The sequence below is a fragment of the Stegodyphus dumicola genome, chromosome 6 (genome assembly GCF_044657685.1).
Source record: "Stegodyphus dumicola isolate Sdum_Otavi_A_Nest chromosome 6, ASM4465768v1".
Lineage (NCBI taxonomy): Eukaryota > Metazoa > Arthropoda > Arachnida > Araneae > Eresidae > Stegodyphus > Stegodyphus dumicola.
In genome coordinates, this window is record NC_140773.1 from 38,147,127 (window position 1) to 38,172,068 (window position 24,942).

Genomic DNA, 24,942 nt, shown 5'->3' on the forward strand with positions numbered 1-24,942 from the left:
AAATATCTTATCACTTTATCTTATTTTTAACCATAAATGAAGAGAAATTAATGCCTAGAATTAGAAAGAAAAAAATTAATCTGACTACGAGCAATTTTAATACCAAACAATCTCTATATAACAAACAATAAATGAAAGGAAGGTTATTTAGTTAACAAACAATTAATTTTTATAAAGCAATAACTAGCTTTTACATTTATATCACTTTTAAAAACACTTTTCTGCAAAATAAACCACTAATTCTTGAAAACTGCGGCAGACATTATTTACGAAGCAATGTCAAGAAATAGCATTAACAAATTATATAAAAAGGGCCGACATATTTTCTTATATTGTTAGGTTCGTTTTAATTGCAATTATTCTGTTACATCGCACAAATTCACATTAACACAGGACATAACCAAATCCAATGTAGTTATAAGTTCCCCTTGACATAATTCAAACGAAACAGATAATGGTATCTTTTCAGCATGACGTCATAAACGGCAACCAATAAGAACAGGGGTGGTGGTTGGGGCCAGGCGCTTGTGGTTGTCATGCCATAAAATCAGTAAGGAGTTAGTGAGGGCTACGAAGAATAATAAAGATGTTATATATGGAAAATATTGATTCTTGCTATTTAAATTATTATAAAAAGAACTTAGCAAGCAACCACAGTCCCATATTCCTTACGCTGAAGTCTACTTCATGCTTATTATATCATCATTAGTTATGAGGGCAGAACATTTGTGGTCTTCACCTTGCAAAATCATGAGAAACATTTTAATAATATAGGAAAATTTCATATAATGGTGAGTAGCTGAACTGAATGAAATGAGTATTTTAAATTCACTAGAAATTTAGGGTCGTGTAATGTTTAAATATTTCAAGTTTTGGAAGAAACTATTTAAAATGTCTTCTTTTTTGGGGGTGAGTTGCTTTAACTGCTTTTGGGCTACAGATTTCAGCCATATAATCTCATAAATAGCATTTAAAGATTAATTTTTTAACCCAGGCAGATCATATTTCTTCATATGAAATTATTGTTCAAAATTTATTCACTGCCTTACTTATTCATTACACACAATATATTCATATACTAATTAATCATATATTAATACAATATTCAAATACTAATAATTAAATCCTTAAAAAATGTTCCTCTATTAAAAGGAAAAACATTTTAAAATGTCCAATTGCGCACTATTTGTTTTACCTCAAAGTATGTCACTATTGTATTATTTTTCAAATTCGTTATTAATACATGAATTAAGTAAACTCAAGTATTATTTAGAATCGGGGATTAGTGGTATGGGATGTTTAGAATGTTCAGGGTTTTATGGAAAAGTACTACTGAATGGTAAAAAGGTTTATTAAAATTCAAATACATTAATTCAATGATGTAATATACACATATAATTAATATGCACAACAAACGATTATTGTATGAAATGCATGACAGAGCAAGAATGAAAACATACATGAATTTACAATAGCATAAATTGCAAAATAAACAGAATACAGGAAAACTCACATAAATTTACAATAATATGATACAATTAAGTGTTATGAGTAATAATATTAGTCAGATTTTTCCTTATAGTTAAATCTTCATTTTCATTGCTCTTTTAATATCTTGTCTTGGTGGTTGGCCTGCACGCATTCTTTAAGTGATAATCTCTGTGGCACCTCATCAAACCCTAAATTGTTGAAACAAACATTACCAAATGCTAACTTGTAATGACATTAATACATGCGTCATAACAAATACACAATGAATATTAAGAAAATGTTAATGTACCAATATTTCTTGTTTCAGTAGTATCAATTCTTGAAATATCATAAAAGAGGAATTAGACATTTTTTATTAAACATTCAATTATACATCTATCAATTTCAGTGTTATAGTGTGGCACCAGGGTAACTATGCGAGACACACTAATCCCCTCAAAGATTTCTGATTTACAAAATAATTTTGGCAGTAACTTGTAAAGACTAAAAAAATATTATCAAAAAGATACAGTTCTTAAGTAACTACGTATATTTTGCAGAAATATTTTGGAACTGTTTTAGCTGGTATTCGTGAGAATCCTTGAGTAATTTTTTTAATGCAGAATAGTTTAACTGAGAAACAACAGAATGCAGCCAAATGATATCCCTAAGTATTATTTCATTTCACTTTCTAATGCATGTATAATATCATTAATTAAGAATTTAATAAAAACATTAAAAATAATTACCTGAAGCAAGATCTCTAAAATTTTAAAATTGCATATAATTAGAATCTAGTTTAATATCTGCAATACACTTTTAACTCATGATATTTTCATAAATTTAACTTTACAATTTAAGACTAATTACAATAAAGCATACTTTATGACACAAGAATATGAACTTTTAGATAATATGTAACATTTAGTCTGAGATTAAAAATTATGCTAGGAAACATTCTGGAAAACCACATTTAATACGTTTTAAATTATTTTACTTTCCTAGATAATCTCATCAAAATTATTAAATATTCATCAATCTTTTAATAGTCAGTTTCTGTTACCTGCCAGCGAGGTAGAATGTATTCACCAAGACACAAAGAATATGTATTATATACATGTAAAATATAGAAAATACAGTGGCTTTGCTCTGCGTGAGCATGCAACCTATAATTAACTTATTGAAGTTTCAGGATCTTACCCTAGACCAGTACTTTTGAGAACATTCTGGCATGTTATATAACCGCTAGTACACATACTGAATATGTGCCATTTTTCGTCAGACTGCTTTCTTCTACTGCTGCTACAAGACCTTGCAGCTGCTCCTCCCATCTTGTTCTTTCCTTTGTTAAAGCAGATATGACATAAAGTCTAAATTTAATCGTACTTAGTGTAAATCAATATTGAATATATAATTTTGAGAATTTCATCTAAAGGCAAAATGATCTGCTGGGAGAGCTTATATTAATAATTTTCATACGTGTATAATTTTCTAATGATTGGGTTTGTCACAGTAATTAGAATAAAAGTCTGAAATAGTGCTGTGTCTTGCAAAATATCAACTAAATCTGTACACAAGATACGAAATATCAACTAAATCTATACACAAGAATTTTCCATTAAAAATTTCTGTGCAGACCTGATAATCATTATATATACTGCTCTTTGTATAATGTACTGAACTGTAAAGCTCCAGGTATACAAAACATTTCAAGACACTCGATATTTATTCTGTTGCAGAAGCAAACTGTTTATTTTCAATATATATAATAATAAGCAAAGATGATACGTGACAAATCTTTCAGTTCTATAATTTTTATATCTAATATTCAGTGCACTATTATGCTAATAAGCAATCTTTATTCTCAAATCCTTGCATTATATGTTGGTGATTATGGGTGGTCTATTATTCATCTGTTTTCGTATCCGTCATGGCGACTACACTAAGTCTGTTAATCAAAGCTCAAATGTATGCCTGTCTCCTGTAATTTTAAAGAAATATTTGAAGGAAAGATAGGTTAAATTAAAAAAAAAAAATTATTCATACTTTGCCTGTGTGTTTACAGTCAGACATAATATTCAACAACTAATATGCTTGAAAATGCACAAGTGGGATTTGAATGGTTTCAATAACATATACTGGAAAATTAAATAAAAGAATTACAGTCAAAAGTCACTTCGGACACCCATAATCCGGAATGATCTATAATCCGGACCTCAAAGCTGAAATCTTTCTGCGCATGCGCCGTATTGACGCATGCGCATAGGCATTTTACTCGTGCGCCCTAGACATTTACGACTGCGCAAGTGCAGAATACATTTTCGCGTGCGCGTTTAATGTATAACGGACGGTATAATCTAAAATTATCAAATTATCTATTTCAGTTAATGTTGATGATTGTGTTGTTCCTTAATCTTCGAATTGGATCCGGCTTATTATTTTTTGCAGGCTGTAAGAGCAATTTTCTAAAAGTAAGCTTGAACTTTCGATTATGTGAAATAGAATTTCCGATGCTGGAGCTCCCAAAGGATCTAGAAAACGAAAGTATGTTTCGATGTCCATCAAACAAAAAACGAATTACTACAGAAAATGGATAAAGGCATATTCTTTGTTTATCTAACCGTTCCGAAATCTGTTTATCAATTTCACACTGCTCTGCGCGAGGGGGGGGGGACGTTGCGGCGCGCAATGAACTGGAAGTTGATTTGTCAACACTATCGTTATCTTCAGAGCAGATGTTTTTATTTTATTCGGCTTATAATTCCTTACTAAATGTAGTATTTAATTTCGATGTACTCCGTCTTTGATATGATTTAAATCAAATTCCTCGTCATTATAAATATCACGAATACAAATCACATAGTTTTCTGGTTGCAATTTTCTAATTTCGGCTATGAGTAAGGTATGCTTTACGCATCCGCGTGTTGAAAGAAATGTTTAATGAAGTAAACAAATAAATATTAGGCTTCTTTTTTGGTAAATTTTGATACCCTTTAGATCATAATTGCTCATTATTTTATAAATTACGGTTTCATATTTTAATTTTATAATTTCTGCATGCCATCTTACCAGATTTAAACTGATGATCTATAATCCGGAAAAATCGATAATCCGGAATCGCCGAAGTCCCGACGAGTATAAAAATATTGCACCCATTTAGATGGCTTAAATAATAGTTGTGTAATAAAAGAACGTTTTAGGTATGATATTAACTAATTTTATTTTTATTTTATTTTTTTATTTTATTTTATTTTATTTATTTATTTTTAATTTTATCTCTTTGACCTTTAAAATGAAGAGGTAATGTTTCTAGTTGATATTATGTGAAAACCTGAAAAGCAAACAAAAACTACACTAAATCTAAAAATGTTTCCAAAGTTCACACATCTGCAAGAAACTAATAAGGTCAAAAATGCCTGATTAACTGAATTTGTCAGCAGATGATGATTCAAATCTGAATATAGAAGACATGTAAACAGTATAAAAGCATACCAAATTTATATCAGTGTACGAGTCATCATATGTGTGAATGAGTGCCTACTATAAATTAAGTACAAGTCTTACTCTGAACTATTTAGTATGCTTATACACTAATTTTTGCATTTTCTTAATTCATATTTTTAATTAGCATTATTACAAAATGAAATAATATCTGTAATAATTGTAACTGAAACAACTGTATTTGAAATTTCACCTCTTTCATAATAACCACAATTGCCTAGTACATATTCATTAGCAAAGCATACAATTAAGTGCTTCACAGTATTATTAACAGTAAGGATGCTATCACATGTCAGTTTGTTTCGGAAGAATAACTGTTTGGCACAATTTTTCTGCTTTGTCACAACAGCCAATTATCATAGATCACTTTGGGGTTAACATGGGAAACTGGTTCCCCATTACAAACAAGCTGATAGCTGATTGATTGAAAATGAACAATTTGCAATTTTTTTAGAAAGGAAAGAAAATGTCGCATGTCTTTCTTTCAATAGTAAACCAGGCAGAAAAATTGTCCGAAACAAGTTGTTCATGTGAAACAAATGCTGTGTGATAATAGTCTCAGACATCATTACTTACATCTAACATTTCACTTCCAGAAACAAGAGTCAAAATTTTTCAGCTGCCATTCACTGTGCCAATGCCTGAAATTAAAAAAAATCATTTTATAAAAATCTTTAAAAATATGATTCAAGTATTGAAAAAGCTTAGATCATAACTTAGTCATACACACAAAATATATTATTTTTTATACCAATAAAATAATATGTTGTTCAGTGCTGAATGAATTATTTAACAATAGGAGAGGGTCAATGGTTGTGAAATCACATCATAATAATAAGAGAATTTATAAAAAATGAAATAAGGGGTTTTATTTTTATTTGAAGACAACTTTACTTTGTGTTGCAAAATAAATTCATTCTCACTCTTTTTGGACTTGCCTACACATTAAATTTAAAATAGTTTTATTATTAGGTAAGATGTGATTATCATAATTTTGTTTCTCTCTTTATCTTGGCAACTTTATATATTGATTCGGTATCCAAGTTACCTACCAGTGACTGATTGATAAAACTGCTCATATGTTCAGGTGGTGGTTTGAGTTTATTTTCTGACATAAAAAATTTTAAAAGGCATCCCCCATGTTTATTTTACTATAATCGAAAAATCAAATAATTGCTACTCTGTTTATACGTACTAAATGTTAAAATATTTTAAATGCTTCCTTTAATTTGCATTCTAATAGTCATTTGTTTAAATTTAATTATGAATTATATTCACATATAGTAATTGTGAGTGTTTTTTTTTTTATTTTAGGTGCTGTGAAAGGCAATGGCAGAGATCCAGTTTATCAAGAGTTCTTATATACATAAGAATACATAGATATAAGATTGTTTTACAGGAATTCAAATAAAATGTGATAAATTGGATTAATAAAAACTATTTTGAATTTTGAAAAGTGTTTTTCGTCTGTTAATCATAATATAGTGCCATAAATTTCTGAATGTGTTTATTTTTCATCCAAATAAATAGGTTTACAAAAATTTGTCATATTAATAGATATTGCAGGATTTAGCATTATTATAAATATTTATTATAGCAGATTTAGCTGAACTACTTTTTTAGTCTCTGCAGATTAAAGGCACAAAAGGTAAGTGGTTAGCTATTTTTCTGTATTCCCCATTAAGTAATTTTGTCTGGTAAATTACCATTACTTATATACTAAAAGTGAAAGAATAAGCTTTCCTTGAAAATACAAAAATTTGTAAACATTTAAAAAAATTGGTATACGTAAAAAAGTTCTCAAATTGCCACATATGTGAAACAGTTACAAAAAAAGCTCGCACAGAATTGAAAAATGATTTCACTTCACTTTCATTCAACTTGGCATTTTTTAAATATAGTCTTGTTTCCGCACCAATCACTAAATTTTCATTTTCTTTTTGTTTACAATACTTCTGAAATGGAATAGACGTTAGAGTAACATCTTCATTTTCTTTAGAAATTACTGATGGTTTTACGAATCTAACAAATAAATTCATTAAAAGTTCAAAAAGTTCTCTTCTCAATTTATGTATATAAGGAGCTTGTTGTTGCAAATTAATATTTACTGTTATAAACAAAGGCAAAGTATTTTTCAAAAATAACAAGTACAATTTGGTGGTCGGTGACTGTAAAATTTTTTTAATGTTTTGCAATCTCTTTCCTTCATTCTCACTGTTATCTGGTTTATCTCCAAAAAAATTTATCACAGCATCCCACTGTTCCAAAATCCTTGTTATAGATTCTAAAAGAGACAACCATCTCGTACTGCAATATTTCAAAATTTTATGAGATTTTGCATTCTGTCCCAAAATTTGTTGAGCAACTTTGAAGCTATGCTTCCGTTTCGAACTTTTCTCCAAGTAAAAATATATATCTATTATCAACATTTCAATTTCTGAGCCAATTAATTTTTCAGTAGCTTTTTTTGCAGCTATATGCAAGAGGTGGCACGGACAACCTCGAGTGATTATACTTGGTTGATGCATTTTGATAAATGATGCTACACCTTTAAACTTTCCAATCATATTACTAGCATTATCTGAAGAAAATGATAAGCAATTTTTCCATTCTAAACCTTTGTTTTTAAAGTTTTCATTTATACAATTAAAAATACCTTCTCCTGTATTATTCGTGCATTCTAAAATAGAAATCAATGAAGTAATTATCACTCCCTTTTCTTTACTGTAGTATGTTATAACCAATGGGTACAGTTTGTTATCATTGTTATCATTACTTCCATCAGTACTTAGAGAAAATGATGTACTGCACACTGATTTTATAATATCAGCAACAGTATTTTCTGCAAGCGTTTTCACAATAGCAGCAGTTTTGGTATGACCGCAGCTAAATTTTTTTGCTATGGCAGAATCCGGAAACATTGCTTTGAAAAGCTCTTTGGAATGATCTAAAACAGAAAGCGGTAGATTATGTTCAATTAAAAAACGAACAAAATAGCATTCGGCTTTTATAGGATCTGTTTCATCATCTTTTATTAAGAAATTTGTTATTTCTTTAGATTTTACGGTGCCAAGTTCTATATGCTTTTGAGAAAACACATGCCGTTTACAGTCATCTTTTCCGCCATGAGCAACTGAGAAGTCTTTGTTGCATACACTGCAGTGTGCGTGATTCACAGAAATTTCGGACGCTTTAATGCATGGAAATTCTGAAGAACATGAATCTTTAAACTTCTGCTTTGATAATTTTGGCTTCTTCGTTCGAGGCAGCATTATGATTAAAAATCTTTCACCTGATTCACAGTTCACAAGACACACGCTAAGCTCTCGCCGTAAACTACACAATGCAGCCTAAACACGCATCAGCGAGGAACCTGGGAGACAGACAATTGGGTGGAACTATTGATAAGTCGTTAACGGTTGGAGTTACTGATCTACGATTGGCTAATTCTTCAAAACTAGGAACGCACTCAACACGTGATATATGATAACACGAGTATTCAGCCAATCATCGGATGAATTAGTTGGTTCCGTTTTGCGTACTGGTTCTCCTGCTCTTGTTTCTGTAAAATCCGTAGTTTTTTCCATACTTTTCGTAGCTCGTAGTTTTTCATGAATTTCCGTAGAAACTACGGAGAATCCGTAGTAGTTGGAGTCTATGTAATTGCATGGTAAACAGTAGATCTTTTGGAATTTTTCTATGTTGCATAAAATGCAGATTTAAATTTTTGATATTGATTGTCATATAAATGGCAATTACTGTTTTATTTTGCTCTGAAATGAATGGTTAGTAATAAAATTCTGAATGAGATAACCTTTAACATGCGCTAGAATTTACAAAGTTTAATTTGGTGCTGATTTCAACTGGTAAATTTCATTTTACTGAATTTTGCATAAAATAATACCAATGAACCATTGCAAATTATTTTCAAAACTTTTTTTTTTTTAATCCAAAAGGGCAATTAGTCTCGAAATGTGACTTCATATCGTCAATCGTAAACTTGTTTCGCTTTTCATTCAAGTCTTGCCATTTGGCAAAATTTAACATATTTACCTTTAAAATCTTAATCTCTTATCAATTAACAAGCCAAACTATTTAAAAGCAATACACACAGTTCTTAACAATGTATTTTTTTACTTTTTAATCTGATTGATTTAAAATGCATTTAATTCATGATATATCTAATTGAAAACATTTAATATTTTTATATAATTACATGATATAGTTCATCACTTTTCAAATATATAGAAGATATTTAACTTTCTGGTGTCAGTATCTTATAAAATGTTTTGCTATTTTCACTACCCCATCTGTATTGATAATCTATGCACTCATAAACTTTGAGCCCTTTTGAGTGACTGCTAAAATCTGAGGGCTTTAAGTTTTTTTTTTTTAATTCTGTGGTCAGAAAGATAGAATTTTAGAAGAGCTTCTTGAGTTACTTTTTGAATGATATAAAGAATTGTTAACATAATGTCACATTTTTACAACTAAATAATAAATATATAAAAAGCCTGCAGCATTCTCATGTTATGAAAACATATTTATTTATTCTGAGGCTAGGAATTGATTTAGTTTTAAAAATACAATTTATTCCTTTTAACAATTTCCCAACAGTGTCATCAAAACACAATAAATTTCTTACATGTTTTAAAGAAAGATGATTCATTTATGTAAAGATTATTAAATAACTAATTTTATTATTGACTTTTTAATATAAATTTCCCTTTAACTGAAATTAGAAACTGATTTTGTAAAATAATTTAATTATGAATAATTCAGTTTGGGGGCTATTGGATGTTTAAAAATGATTGAAAGATTTTTAATATCTTAAAAATAAAAACAAAATTTTCAGTTTTAATATTTTGTATTAATAATTCATTTTAATTTCCTTGCTCAGTTTTAATATATTCACAAATTCAGATTTAAAAACAAAATAATTTGTATAAATATTTTCAACATTTCTGATTTTTCCATAGGAACCACAGGAGAAGGATTTGAGACTGTGTAAAATAAGTAGGTTTTAGATCATCACACCTTCACATACTTTCACTGGAGGTTTCTGTATATATACTGGCATGTGACACTAAGCAGTTGAGAGTATGTATTTAAGACGTTAAAGGGATATTGTAACTAGTATTTCAAATCCTGATAACATCCCATACGCTGTCGGTGAGACCTAGATAGGATGTCCTAATGATATACTGGTATGTGACATTAAGCACTCAGGAGGATGAGTTTAATAGGAAATTGGGATATTACGGGATGTCCTGAGGATGTAGTAAGTAGAGCTTTAAATCCTAATAACATCCCATATGCTATCGATGGGACAGATAGGATATAATGGGATGTGTTTAGGAGGTTTGTGGGATGTCCTGAGGATGTAGTATCTAGGAGTTCATATCCTAATAACATCCCGCACGCTGTCGATGGGACTTAGTTAGGATGCCCTGAGGATATCCTGGTATGTGACATTAAGCACTCTGGAGGAGGTGTTTAGGAGGTTTGCGGGATATTCCGGGATGTTTTTGTGCTATGTGGGTAAACCCCTATCAGCCTTTCTAAATTTAGCATTCTTCAGCATTTCTTCTATATGGTCCTCAATTATTTTTCCTTTACTTTTACCATAACAATAAGGTTTAGCTCTTATTGGGGACGCAGTCCCATTAGCGATCTCACGACTAACTATATGTATAGACTATATGTATAACTATCATAAAAAATATTGGTGTTGGTGTATTTAATTATGGCAAAGCACACTAGGGCTATCTGCCTTGAAAATATTGGAAAGCTCACTTAATTCCTTTTTCCTTCCTTCCCAAGTTCTCGATGCAGTTTTTTTTGTGGCTGCGTTTTCTTTCTTCCAGCTGAGGGTGTCAAACAGAATGTTTCAAACAACGTTTCATTTTTCATCCTGCACTTGTATATACAATAATATCTTACCGATGAATGGAGACCGCTTGCCTTATGAGGTAATAACTTTTGCCCCTCGTAAGTTTCAGAGTTTCGAAAACATTTCATCTACAATTTCGCGTCTACTTTCAAAAACACGTTTCGGAAATAAAACTACATTGAGCTCCGGCATTGAACAATGCTTATGCAGGGATATTATTTAGTAACACATGCACAATTGGTAACTTCACATTTTTTACTACTACGATACTTTATTGAACATTTAAGGAATGTTCTCATTTCAGGGTAAATGTACCCTCCTGTCTTCGGTACGCCTTCCTCGTTAAACTCGTCCACCTTATTTTCTTTTGTCCTTTTTGGAGACTGTTACTCACGGTTGAATATATTCCTTCTTTCTTAACTTGTCTGTTCTGGCCAAACTGTGGTCTTCCCTGATAAATTGACCCATTTGGTCTCACACCGTACCCCTTCATGTTTTTTCTGCCGCTCATTGATTTTGGAACTTTGCTGTTAATTCATATAGGTTTTCGAATATTGTTGGGTTGTGAAGTTCAACAAAAGTTGGATTTGTGGCAATACGCTCAGAAAAATAATTTGAATAATTTCTTCATCCAGCTTCTTGCCGTACAGATTAAAAATCTGTCAAGTCTTCGACTTTAATCTGAAATTTGCTAAATAGCTCCGACTCGAGCTCGGTCCTATCTTTTACAATGTGGAACACTTTAATAAAAGCATCTTTAAAATCTCAAAGGTGTAAATAACACTTGTGGCTCACCTACCACAAACTTTTCAATGCCATGTGGCGGCTTTTCCTCAAAGTGTAGCAGTGGCCATAGTGATTTTGTGTGCCTCTGGTACAGAATACAGTTGGAACTGGGAGTTTAATTGCTCAACAAATTTCGTCACAGAGTTTTTCGCATCAGAAATGACTGCTGATATCATAGTAACTCTTACTGCATCAATAATAAATTCAAATCCCTGCATGGGATTAACTGCAGTTGGCTGAACTTGCAATGCTGAAGGAGTTAAACTATATTGGGGTGTTTTCCTGTAATATGGTTTGTTTAAACGTTCGGGCACAAATATGAGATCTAGCCTTCCTATGAAGCATACAATTAAACCAAAACTCTATAAGACGGCTAGTGACTTTTCACTGTGTCTTATAAATACCACAGAGACAAGGGAAGGGTGTAAATCCCTTTTATTAATCCAAATAGAGTTCAACAGACGGCAGGAATTCGTGCTTATAAATTCAACACACTTAAAACAAAGATAATGGATAAACTAAAATTAGTGAATCTTAAGTACAGATGACTAAAGGCTTCACAGTATAATTAGCCTGCAAGCTGGCTCTGACCGAAGTCAGACGTAAACAAGCTTAATGGCAAGCATAACTCAATGCTACAAAATTCTAATCCAGAGAATCAAAGTTAGAAAATGGTTTCAAGCAGGCAAAATAAACTCTGATTTCACCCTCGAAAACCTCCTTTAAATACATACTTTCTTCATTCTACTTAATTTGAATATCGCGCGCTCAGGAAATTTACATTCTGGCAGGGAAATAAAATGAAGCTTGATAGAAAAGTAACTTAACTTAAAATACTGGTTAGAATACTGAAATCGGATCTTAAAACCTCCTACCTTTACATTATATAAGTATAGATACATGATCTATAATTGTGAATGATTATATGAAGTAAAAAACGAACAAAAGTGATTTATCTTCTGTGAGAGGTATTTCTGTTACATTATCTTAAGTATTAGGTTTAAGTACCAAATGTATTCGAACATTTTCAAATGTAACTTTCATAAACGTTCTGATATTAGCACAGGTTAACGTCCAGTTTGGACAGGAAAATTTTTGTTTGGAATACGAGACGAGTTCGATGAATCACGAATGAACGAACTATACTTATTTACTTCCTTTGAGACAATGCTACGATCGTCCATGGAGGTTAATACACCTGTTGCTACTATTCCGTAAACAACCCGCGCTATAAATCTGAATTTTCGATTGATTTTGCATTTTTAGGCGCAATATTTTTCTTTCACTAACAATGAGTTTTAGGATAGTTACTGAGAGGAGTCGAAGCAATGAAGAAAACTATTTGGATTACCATATAAATGAAATAAGAGACTGCTGAAAACTATGAAGATGGCATGCGTATCGGGGATATAGTAACTGCATACATTATGCAGAGTCGATGTATTTTGTTAGATGGTATTTTGTTGACGTTATTCTGAATTTTCATTCAGCGGTCGGCGAATAAACAAATTAGATGAACTCGAGGTTGATTATTTTGCTATTAAATTCTATTCAGCGATACATATTTGTGATTTGCTAGAGTCTTATTAAATTCTGTAAATTGATGAGCCAAAGGAATGTTTACACAAGTGATTTACAAGTTTTCAATGTCTAAAAATATGATATTAATATTCTTATGAAGTTTCATGACTGCAAAATTATAATTTGATAATCGTAAAAGAAATCATTAAAATGCAATTATTTTTATTTTTGATTAATGCCAATAATATGACTGCATAAAAAATATATTTGGTATTCTTCTCAATAACCTACATAGAAATGCTCGTCATGTAATCTGTTAATACAAGAAATCTTTTTCTAAATCGTATTTCAAAATCATATCGTTTCGTAACATTTCCTCTTCAATTTATTTACAGCCCTGAATACAATTCCAATTTTTAATACAGACAAAAGTCGTTAATCTGGACTCGTCGGGACTTCGGCGATTCCGGATTATCGATTTTTCCGGATTATAGATCATCAGTTTAAATCTCGTAAGATGGCATGCAGAAATTCTAAAATTAAAAATATGAAACCGTAATTTATGAAATAAAGAACAATTATGATCTAAAGGGTATCAAAATTTGCAAAAAGAAAAAGCTTAATATTTATTTGTTTACTTTATTAAACATTTCTTTCAATGTAAGTTGTTTAAGTTTTGCTTCGTTTCATGTGATACTTTCTCTTTAATTCTATTATTACAGCTAAAACTTTTTCAAGCTGCTTGAGTCTTTTATCTCTCAAAATGTGCTGAAATATTTTGGTTGAAGTTAATATGATATAAAATAATGTAATGAACTCCTAATGTAATGAATTGTGATATAACTGTAAAGAATTGGTAAAAATAAAATATAATTAGTTCAAATTTACTTAACTCCTTATATTATCAAATAGCGATTGAATAGAAAAACCTGTTGAAATATTTGTCTTCAGGGAGCAAAAAAAAAAAAAAAAAAAAAAAAAAAAAAAAAAACTTGTCTCATGAGATTGGCAAGTAAAAAATAATTAACTGCATCTGGTAACATTTATCTGACAACACATAAGTAATTGTTAGCTACATGCAGAAAATAAAATCTGATCATAATAAGCAATATGCAATTTTAAACTTTTGAATTTAACTGCAGAAATCTACCAAAGAAGTATATTTTATGTTGTAACAGTAGTAAATGAAGATGTGGCTAATCTTTACTGTAGGGTACACCTTGGTTTCTGTCTGAAAAAAAATCGCAAAGTGGTATTGGTTGTTTGTGAAACGTGGAAGCCCATTGCGTGAAATAAGTTTTTCAGTAACCCTAATGTTGATAATGTTGGCGAAAGTAGCCTTTGGGAATTTGTCAATAAAAAGGAGTTATTACTGCAAATATTGCCAACGTGTTGTGATAAATTTAGTTTTGGGCTACTTTTTGTAATAGTAAACCTTTTGTACGGACCCAGGTTTTTGGTTCTTACCATTCTTTTCAATTGCTGTGTTTGGTTGCATGGAAGTGGTATGGTCTTGTATTTTGAACATGCTATTATTTTGGTGTGGGTACCATCGTTTGAGTATGTTTGAGGTGACTAAGAGACGAAAATTTTAATTGAACTGCTTACCTGGAGGATGGTGGTGGGAAGCCTAAACGTATGCATGTGAAAAAAAAGGTATGTTCAAAAAATGACGTTTCATTTATTTATTCGCCTCTTTGTGTTAATTTTTGTTAGAATTGTTGTTTAATGTTTTCATATTAGGAAATATGTATTTTTGGTAACTTATTCCTCTCTGTTTGTGTATTTTTGGTTGTCTCTGTGTGTTAAGACAGCGGCGAATTTTTTCTGGTAAACATGATATTTTTAACTTTCTGATTTTCTTAAAGTGAAAATAGATCAATGTGTACATGGACAAAGTTGAGGCAGTGCACAATGCCTAGTTTGTGCAGTTGTCTGTCTGTTTTTTTTTTTTTTTTTTTCAAAGTTAAAATAGGTCGATGTGTACATGGACACTGAGTTTGTGTATGTCTTTGACTTCTTATTTTGGTTTTGTGTAGCGGCCATCTTGAAATTGGTGCCGATCCTCTCAGGTGACGATCTTGATATAAAAAAAGAAACGATTCACCAAGGGTTACAGTAGAGTAAATTTTTACCAAAGATGTTCTACCATAATCACCATTTCAGTGGCTTAAACACTAGTGGAGCAGTATGCAGAGATGAAGATTTGAGTTTTGTTTACACGGCATGATGGTTTAGGCACTCCAGCTATTACAGTGAATAAGATTATAATAAACATAGCCACAATAATTGTCTATAAATATCGATGTATAACACTGCATTAACTAATACATTTCTTATGCTAGTATATATAGAATCCTTAATCGAAGTGAAAATGAGAAGACTGTGCATGCATTTCCTTTAACTGAAACATGGATTTGACCATACAAATCTCAGTCTTACAGGACATGCCACACTATACAGATAAACAGTAAAAAGTGCTCGTGTTTATTTGTTAGAGGTATGAAATAAATATACTTCTACATTTGGATTACCTATCAAAAAGTAAGGAATTTTGATATTATTACAATATCTGAGTTAAAATAACATTTCAAATAGCAATTATTGGTAATGTTAAAATAATGAAAATTTTAAATTGGGTTAAAAAGTAACTCTTAATGTGGCATATTTTTGAATTAAACTCTATCGACTTTAAAAACAACAAAACGTCCCTCTTTATTAAGGACTTTAATTAACTAATTTTAAATACGGAACTATGTATGAATTTTTTCCCTTGCATGTTATAATAACTGAAACAAAATTACTCTGATACAGTCAAAATTCCTAAATGCAAATACATAAAATTTACTTTAGCAGTTTAAAGAGATGAGACACACTGAACACATGAATAAATTTCTATCAAAGAATAATTTATTAAATTTGGCCTGTTCCATAGTAAACTTTAACCATTAGATTACATTATTACACCATGTTATCAGTTTGAAAAGCAAGTCATATGCCAGATCTTGGTTGTAAAAGAAATGCGCAAAATAATATATAGATTATTGAAAAATGATGTATTCCAGTGTTTATAGATATGATTAAATGTAACAGAAAATTTACTGTCACAACCACATTTTTACGTGAAATGTATTATTTTAACATTTTACAATATTTAAGGTATGGGCATTAAATGTAACATTATGTGCCTGGACATAAGTTAGTAAATTTTTAAAAAAAATAATAATCATCATCAAAGAATGAATGTAATGAAAAATTTCAAAAATAAGCAGAATTTAATTTAGAAGACCTTTAGACACTTATGATAAATAAATTTGAGAATTCTTCATCCAAAATTAAATTATAATTAAATAAAACCAGTTTGACTGACCTTCTACAAAATCCTTCAGCTGCAATTTTTTCAAGCTTGAAAACCAAATTCTTCTCCACATGTATCTTAACCAGTTGAAATTCCTACAGAAAGTTTGATAACACAATAATAGAATTAATAGAATAGGAAAATTAACACAAAAGTATAGAACATCATTTAAACTTAACATTATTACAAATTTTGGTGCTTTCTGACTATCTACAAAGCTGTGAAAATTAGCAAAATGGTTAGTTTATGGTTCATATCTACTGCTCTGTTCACAAGTAGTAATTCAAATAAGCACTTTATAAGAAACAAGAAATTTTAGGATGCACACACACAAAAATATATATATTGAGTCAATATTCACATATTTTTCATCCAATGGAATACTATTCAGAAACAAAGATTGGTGCTACTTTGGTAGATGGTTGCACGGATTTTGGCGAGTTTTTGGCAATTTTTCTTTTGGCGAGTAATACGACTTATGGTAAACCCATTGCTGGATAAGTTATTTATGGTAACCGATACTTTGTTGACATTTTATTTAAAAAATAATGCGTGTTATTATGCATAAATTCCGTGTTTTAAATATTATTTATGGCTTCTAAATATTAAAAATCAATTTAATTTTGCATTTCTTTTTTAAAATGATTATGTATGATTAATTAAATAATTTTAATTCTAGGCGTGATGCAATCAGCTTTCTGATTGGTTATAGAATATTTGTGCATTAATGAGCTGTAATCAGCTCCCTGATAGGTTGCTGAAAATTTGTGCATTACCGCGCCATTTTAAAATTTAATTCATATCTTCGAATTCCTTCAAAAATGTCTCCTTCAAAGATGAATGTTGTTTTTGATAAGTACCAAGAATTTTTGGTTTCGGAATCAAAAAATTGTCCTTTGAGACCTTATTTTCGCCAGCCTGGCTTTCCTAATCAAAGATTTATTTAAAATTCTTACAAGGGTCAGAGGAAATTTATTTTAAATTTTTGAAGGAAACGTCGCTAATTGTTTCTTCAATGAAGTGCGAAAATGTAGAGCACAGATGAAGACCGTTAGAAGAGCCGATTCTGAGACGGCCGTATATGATATTGTGGTCATGTTGGAAGAAATAACCGTTTTAACGGTAAGAAAATTATTAGACATTTCTCCTTTTTTACCAACAATAAACTAATTGCTGTCATTTTAGCTCTAGTGTAGGAAGCGTTCTTATTTACTTATTTTAAAGTATTTAATTTAAGTAATATTTTAATTCTTTTAAACGTTGGTATGATGGTTTTTAATTCGATATTCAATTTACGTAATATTTTAATCCAATTAAACGTTGGCGCAATGTTTTTATAGTGGTATTTTTATTCTATTTCTATGCTATATGAAAGTAATAATTTAACCTTTCTTTAGTATTTTATACTCGTAGTAAATGTATTTATTCTATATAATATATATAGATATTATATTCTATATAACGTATTTTAAAGTATTTAAATTTAATAATATTCTAATTCTTTTAAATGTTGGATGATGTTTTTTATTTCGATATTCAATTTCAGTAATATTTTAATCTAATTAAACGTTGGCACAATGTTTTATAGCGGTGTTTTTATTCTCTTCTTTGCTATATGAAAGTAATAATAACCTTACTTTAGTATTTTATACTCATAGTAAATGTATTTATTTACACTTGCCTGCCATCTTAAAAAACGAAATTTTCAACAAAAAAATTAATCCATTATTTCTAACGATATTTATTTTTTTTTTTAAGTTTCGAATACTTCACTATGCGTAAAAACAGCGTTTTTCAAGATGGCTGACGTTTGTAGAAATCGTGCCAACGTAAATCGCCAAAAATCCGTGCAACCGTCTACCAAAGTAGCACCCAAAGATTAAATATAAAGCATGTAAATACATGTGTGTGGTATGCATATTCATAGTTTGCTATTATCATGTACATACTCTTGCAGTTTTAGCATAAGTTGAAGCTGTGAGGGCAGATGATCAGAAAGTATCAGAATTTTTCATGTATAAGAAAAGATTGCCCTGAGTGGGTTGCAGGTTTGTAATGCTTGTTAGGGTTACCGTAATCTGGCGCACACGCACTCTTCCGAGATGTCAACAAATCGCCAAGGGCCGGTTATTTAAAAATTGCCCAGAATTCTTTCACATGAACATTAAAATCCATTCTTAACTAAAAAATAAATAATAAAACCATGTAAATTTTTTATGAAGCCCATCATTTCCGAAATGTCCACTTCTGAAAGTTCCCAGCATTTCTCAGTGTATTATTAAATTACTAAACTAAGCATCAATGATCGTCATGTTCGCTAATGTGACAATATCTTTCACACTTCTTTGTTGCCACAAGTAACAAGTAGTCTTCAATAAATCTTTAACTGTTACATGCTACTTTTGTCTAAAATTTGTACAAATAATAAAATTAAATGAGTTCTTTATAATACGCTCAAAGAAATAATTTTGTATGAAAATTTGTATGTTATATATTGGCCTGATTAATAATTCAGGTTTTCAAAGTGCCTCCAATAATTCAAATTTCAGCTTGTGTCAAAATAAAAACTATAACACAAAGATAAGCAAATTTCCTTATGAACAATGCATTTTAACATTATTCAATCACTAGCGATCACACAGTACTGATTGCTTCAATAAACATTACTGTAATTGTGTTATTTAAAAGACTGTAATGTTTTAATTATTTCCTTAATTAAAATATTACAGTCTTTTCCTCCTTCTAACACCAAAAGAAAGACCAGATAAGAAATATAAAAATATCAGTAAAAATAAATTATATTATTGAATGATACTTTACATTAATTACACTTATGCATATATTATTTTATTATAATTTGAATATTTCATATTTCAAAATCAAAGAAGAGAAGGGGGAGAAACTTTAATATTGGCATTTTTAAAATGATATAAACATTAATCATTTAGTACAGTTTGTTATTTCAGGCAAAAAGAATTCACTTTTCTGGATAGCATTTATATTTCCATCTATTCAATTCTGAATGTTAGGCAACTTGCAAGATTCAACAAAAATTATCAATACTTTTATTATAATGACAATACTACAGTAACATGAACATAAAATTAAACTGCATGTAACTATAAAATAAGCCAGCATATAATAATGGTGCATTGGTTTCTAAAACAATGGGCTGAATGAAAAAATACATGTATTATGGTAGCTATTCATATTCTTCAGCTTTCCTAATATTCTCATGTTCACTTTACGTAACTAAAGTATCTAAAATACAATAAAAATGCAAACAATATTTATGAGAAAATGTTAAAAGCAATCGTAAGCATTTGATTGAATGACCATATTTTGTCTTCCTGCAAGTCGAATCTTAAAATGATATGCAGTTTGAAAAATGCTTAATCCTTTTATAAAATATTCAAAAAAGATTTAAAAAAGGTACTGTTCTGTTATCAGGACCGGTTCAGAAATGTATTTATGTATGCTTGTATATTTGTATGTGTGTGTGTCTAGATATACACATCTATGCACATACTTACAAACACAGGTTCATACATTTCCGATTCTGGTCCCGATAACAGAACAGTACCCCCCAAAAAAACTTAAAACTTCTAATTCTCCATGTTTTAAAATTGAATTACAAACTAGATTAAGATAATGTTTCAACCTTGCATATTTTGGACAAAACAATGCAAACTCTTATTTGTTATACAATTATTCAAACTATTTAACATAAATTTATTGTTGCAGTAAAATAATAAGCAATCTGATCACACATATTATTTTGAAACTGAATGCATAAACTAGACTAAAAAAAATTCAGTCATAAACATTTGGATAGCAGGGCAAATTAGATATTTGAAAAGACAGCCAGCCATTGAGATACTATACACGTAATTCACGACAGAATGGAAACAATTCATAAAGCTGTGAAACATTTAACTGTCAAAATGACATAAGTAACATATATTCAAAAAGCAAAAAAAGTAAACATACAAGTATTGCAACTGAACTTACCTTTCATGCAACAAAAAATATCCCTACAAGTAAACCTCATGGCGCAGCCATTTTGGATTTCGTTTCAAATCACACAGACGTTTACGGATTTGCGGAAAAATACGAGGAACTAGTAGTTTGCCGGATACAATGTGCAGTGACGCGAAAGAATATAGTTCTGCAGAACTTCCTACATTATTCCGTAATAAACAGTACTATTTCATAATTTTTTCTTTATCTCATTAATTAATTAATAAGGAAATAGTTAAATAATGCCGAATTCATTTTTAATGAAATGTAAAATTTTGCATGTATGTGACGACCACCTTCTACCCAATATTTCTGAGAATATAAACACATATCTGAGAATCAGTAAATAAATATATAGAATATCGCCTCTCAAACGACCACTTCTGAAAGTGACCAATAGTTCTAAGATTATAAATAAATATTGATATTAAGCATTATTTCTCTAAGACGACCATCTCTATATAAGACCAAAGCTTCTAGAATCTTGGATAGTCATCAGAGAATTATTTTTACTGCGAAATTATCGCACGACTGTAATTCAATATCAATAACAGATCGCGTGATTGAAAAACATTTTCAGTCGTGTAATTAGGGGAAAAATTTTTTTTTCTCCCGCTTTCCTAGAGTTCCTTCGTGGTGTAGTGGTTCTGCCCGCTGGCCCGGTAATTTAGAGGTCCGTGGTTCGACTCCCGACGAAGGCGGTTGCTAATTTTTCATCTCTCCGGCACTCCAAAAAAATTCTAATGTCTCTACAGTGGCACCCGAACTAAAAGGGTGTTGGAAGAGATATATCCACACCCAGAATTTAGCGATTGGGTTCCCCTTTAAAAAAAAGTCGCTCTTTAAAAAGGGGAGTAATATAAGGTATTTCTCCCGCTTTCCTAGTGTGCCTTTGTGGTGTAGTGGTTCTGCACTCTGGGCCGGTATTCCAGAAGTCCGTGGTTCGATTTTCGGCGAAGGCAGTTGCTAATTTTTCATCTTTCCTCCTTCCAAAAAAATACCTAATGTCTCTAAACCCTAATTAAAAAAAATTCGTTTCCGTAATTAAAAAAAAAAAAAAAAAAAAAAAAAAAATTCCAGTTTTACCTGTATTTATAGTAGGGTTTGTAATCTGTAAGTAATTTATGCATTTTTTATAAAAAAGTATATGTTGTTTGGAATTTAGCAAATATTCTAGAAAATGCTAATCCATTAAAAAAAATCTTTTCATGACTAAATAATTTTTAAAAAGTCACAAAAAGTAGCAGTTAAAATTAATAACAAAATAAAAAGAATAAATTATCAGTCATATCAATATTTTTAGTGACATTTAGCATTTAAAAACAACTGACTAAAATACATAGGAAAATTAAATAATGTGCAAGTTTCAGATGTGCAATGTCAAAAAACTAAAACTGGTAAATTTGAAAACAAATATCCTCAGAATGTTTGACAACCGAAGTTCCCTGGACAATGCAGTATGAATGTCCTCAGGATGTGAAATTGGTGAAGTCCTCAGGACATCCTCTCATATCCCGGGACATGGACTTAAATAAGACATCCTCAGGATGTTAAATTACGATGTCCTCAGGACATCTGAGAATCAACATACTCAGGACATCCTAAGTATGTCCCGGGATATTGCGACTTAAATAGGACATCCTGAGGATGTTTTGTGCTATGGGGATAAGGTTTTACAACCTGGTTTCTATAAACCCTATTAGCAGTCCTTAGGGTGGTGTTGCGTAGAAAAATAAGAAAAATAATCTCCAACTTACCATCCACAAGACATGGCGATTCGCATTTGACAATAAAAAAATTATCCCTTCCCGAAAAATCATCCGAAAAATTAAACCTACAAAATTCATGACAACTTTAGATCTAACATTCGGCTATTTGTAATTTGGCGTTAAGCCTGAACATGTCTCTAAACTTCTTTCATTATTAAGTCCGGGATGTACGCTTTCTTGAGAATACCGTTTGGATTATGCGGAGCAACCATTTATTTAGATAATATTATAATCGCCGATCATATTAAAGTATTTCCGCTTCTAAATGAAGCTGGACTAAAAATAAATGCCACCAAATATAATTTCGCTGCTCCAGTACTTGTGATATAATATATCCAGCAGATAAATAGAAATCCAAAATTCGAAAATAATAGCAATTAAAAACCACCCACCGCCAAAAAATGCAAAATACCTATCATCATACTTACGCATGTATTCATATTACAGAACTTTAAAGACTTCGCTCAAATAGCCGAATTATTATTGTAATTGAAGAGAGTGAATGAGTGCATCGCTATGATGGCTTCCGAACACGGACATGAACCAAACGGAATTATATACCATCACAGTGGGGAAAGCTCCAAATTTACGATGTTGAATATTATATACTAATAGCAGTTTCTATGTTTTACAAAGTCTTTCTTGTCCAAAATTAGTTCATATCAGTAATTTTATTGAGTAACCGAAACAATTGCTCAAATTTATACTTCTTACTGAACGAAAAGGAGTCTTACTGTTCTATAATAAACTTACCAATAGTTCGGGAATTATTTAGCTTGATAATCGCAGATAATCTAAATCCCTGAGCCCTGATTACCTGCTTTAAATTCTGATCATTTCAAACATAATATTTTACAGTGCGGTTTCTGCTTACGCAGTGGCTAGAGATTTTCTCTATTTTACCAAGGACTACTCTGTTTTTGAATGTGTTAGAGGTCCACATTGCCCAGTAACAGTCCCCTGGTTTCTTAAGAACGAATTTCTTGTATGAACGTAATGAACGTAATGAAAGTAATAATGGTAATAATGGTCCTTGTCGCCTTCCTCTCCGCATTCGTGGAAGGGAGTAATCCCTAAGTCTGAATCTGTTGAGGTATACTCGGAATGGTCCATGACTTTAGTCTAGTACGGTGGGTCTTGATTTATATGTTAACTTTGGGCAGTAAGCTAAATATCCTTCATCATACCTCTCCTTCTGATAGTCTGCTTTGCCAATTTTGTAGCAAACTCGTCAAAGTTGTTCATTTAATGTGAGATTAAGGAAGTTTAGTTGTTTGTTCTACAAATACCGTGCCTTTAGCTGCCTGCTTGGCCAGAAGGTCAGCGACTTCATTGCCTTGAATCCCTGTATGAGTGGAAATTCATTTAAAAGTGGGTCTTTGTGAGATAGGCATTGCCAGAAGCTGTTTCTGAATTCAGTATATCAAGGGACGCCGGCTGTTTTGACCTGCGATAGCCGCCAAACTCTATGCCGAATTACTGAGTATGCAGAATTTGTGCTGCTGACATGGGTTAGCATACCAAATTATACTGCTCATAGTTAGAAGCTCTGCTTGGTATGCCGAGTTGTTCAAATCTAGTTTCCTCTTCCATTCAGATGTTACAATACCATTTTCCAGTCTACAGAAGATGCTTCCAGTTACGTTCTCCGTTTTAGAGTCATCTGTAAAAAGGTTATTATAATTGCTTTGAATTGGTTCGTCATTTGTGCTGATACCATCGGAGAAATTGAAAACAGCTGATGAAAATTATTGCAGATGTTTTGCTCCTCATATTCCAAGTGGTGATAACTATCACCCCAGAGTATTGACGATTGAGCCAGCTTAGTCATCCTTACGACAGCTGTCTTTCAACTAGCATGTGTAGGAGAAAGATTGTGGCTCGTTAATTTTTGTTGGTGACACTTAAAGTGTGAAGTACCCATGCTCCACATTTCTGAACTTTGCCCATCGAGTGAAGCAATCTATTATCTCTGCCAGTTCCCTTCTTGTTTGACGCGGATTTTCATGCAAAAGGTAGTTCAATCGCTCTTCATCGAACTCAACTGGACGGCCAGAACGAGGTGAGTCTTTGAGGTTAAAATTTCCTTTTTTTTAACTTTGCATACTAATCAAGGGCGATTCTTTTAACTATAGCACCCACTCCCTACACAGCACAAATGTTTCGAGCAGCTTATGCTGCCTTAGAACCTTTATTAAAAGCAAAAAGAAGGAGGTGTCGGAAATGCTTATTCTTCTCAACTCGACATTTCATGTTAATAATCTGTAAATAACAAGAAAATGTATCGTAGTAACAACGAAACATATATTTAGGTCGAAAAATATATTTTCTTTCAAATGATGTACAACTTCGTGCCAAAAGCATTTAATGTCATACAGATCTTTCTATTTTAAAAAAAACGGCAGAAACTTAGTTCCTAAACCAATATTAGACTGTATGTCCAGCTTTCCCGGCAACATATTCTCAGTTACGCCTGTCTCCAAAAAGTAATAAAGTTCTTCTGACTGAGAAAATAAAGTTGCTATCCACAGTGATTCCCGTAGCCAACGGAGAAGCTTCTTGGCAGCGGCTGTGAAGTGCTTGAAAGATCTTGAATTTGTTCTCTGTCGTCCGAGTTACGTGTT

General features: G+C 31.2%; 1 long non-coding RNA gene across 1 annotated transcript; it reads right to left on the reverse strand.

The window, feature by feature from the left end:
• Positions 1–1,333: 1,333 nt before the first annotated feature.
• Positions 1,334–20,623, reverse strand: LOC146996693 (uncharacterized). The gene is made up of 4 exons (XR_015041457.1): positions 20,541–20,623; positions 16,542–16,624; positions 5,548–5,612; positions 1,334–1,679 (listed from the first exon to the last, which is right to left on the reverse strand). It is a non-coding gene; the product is annotated as an uncharacterized LOC146996693 (long non-coding RNA).
• Between the last annotated feature and the right edge of the window lie 4,319 nt (positions 20,624–24,942).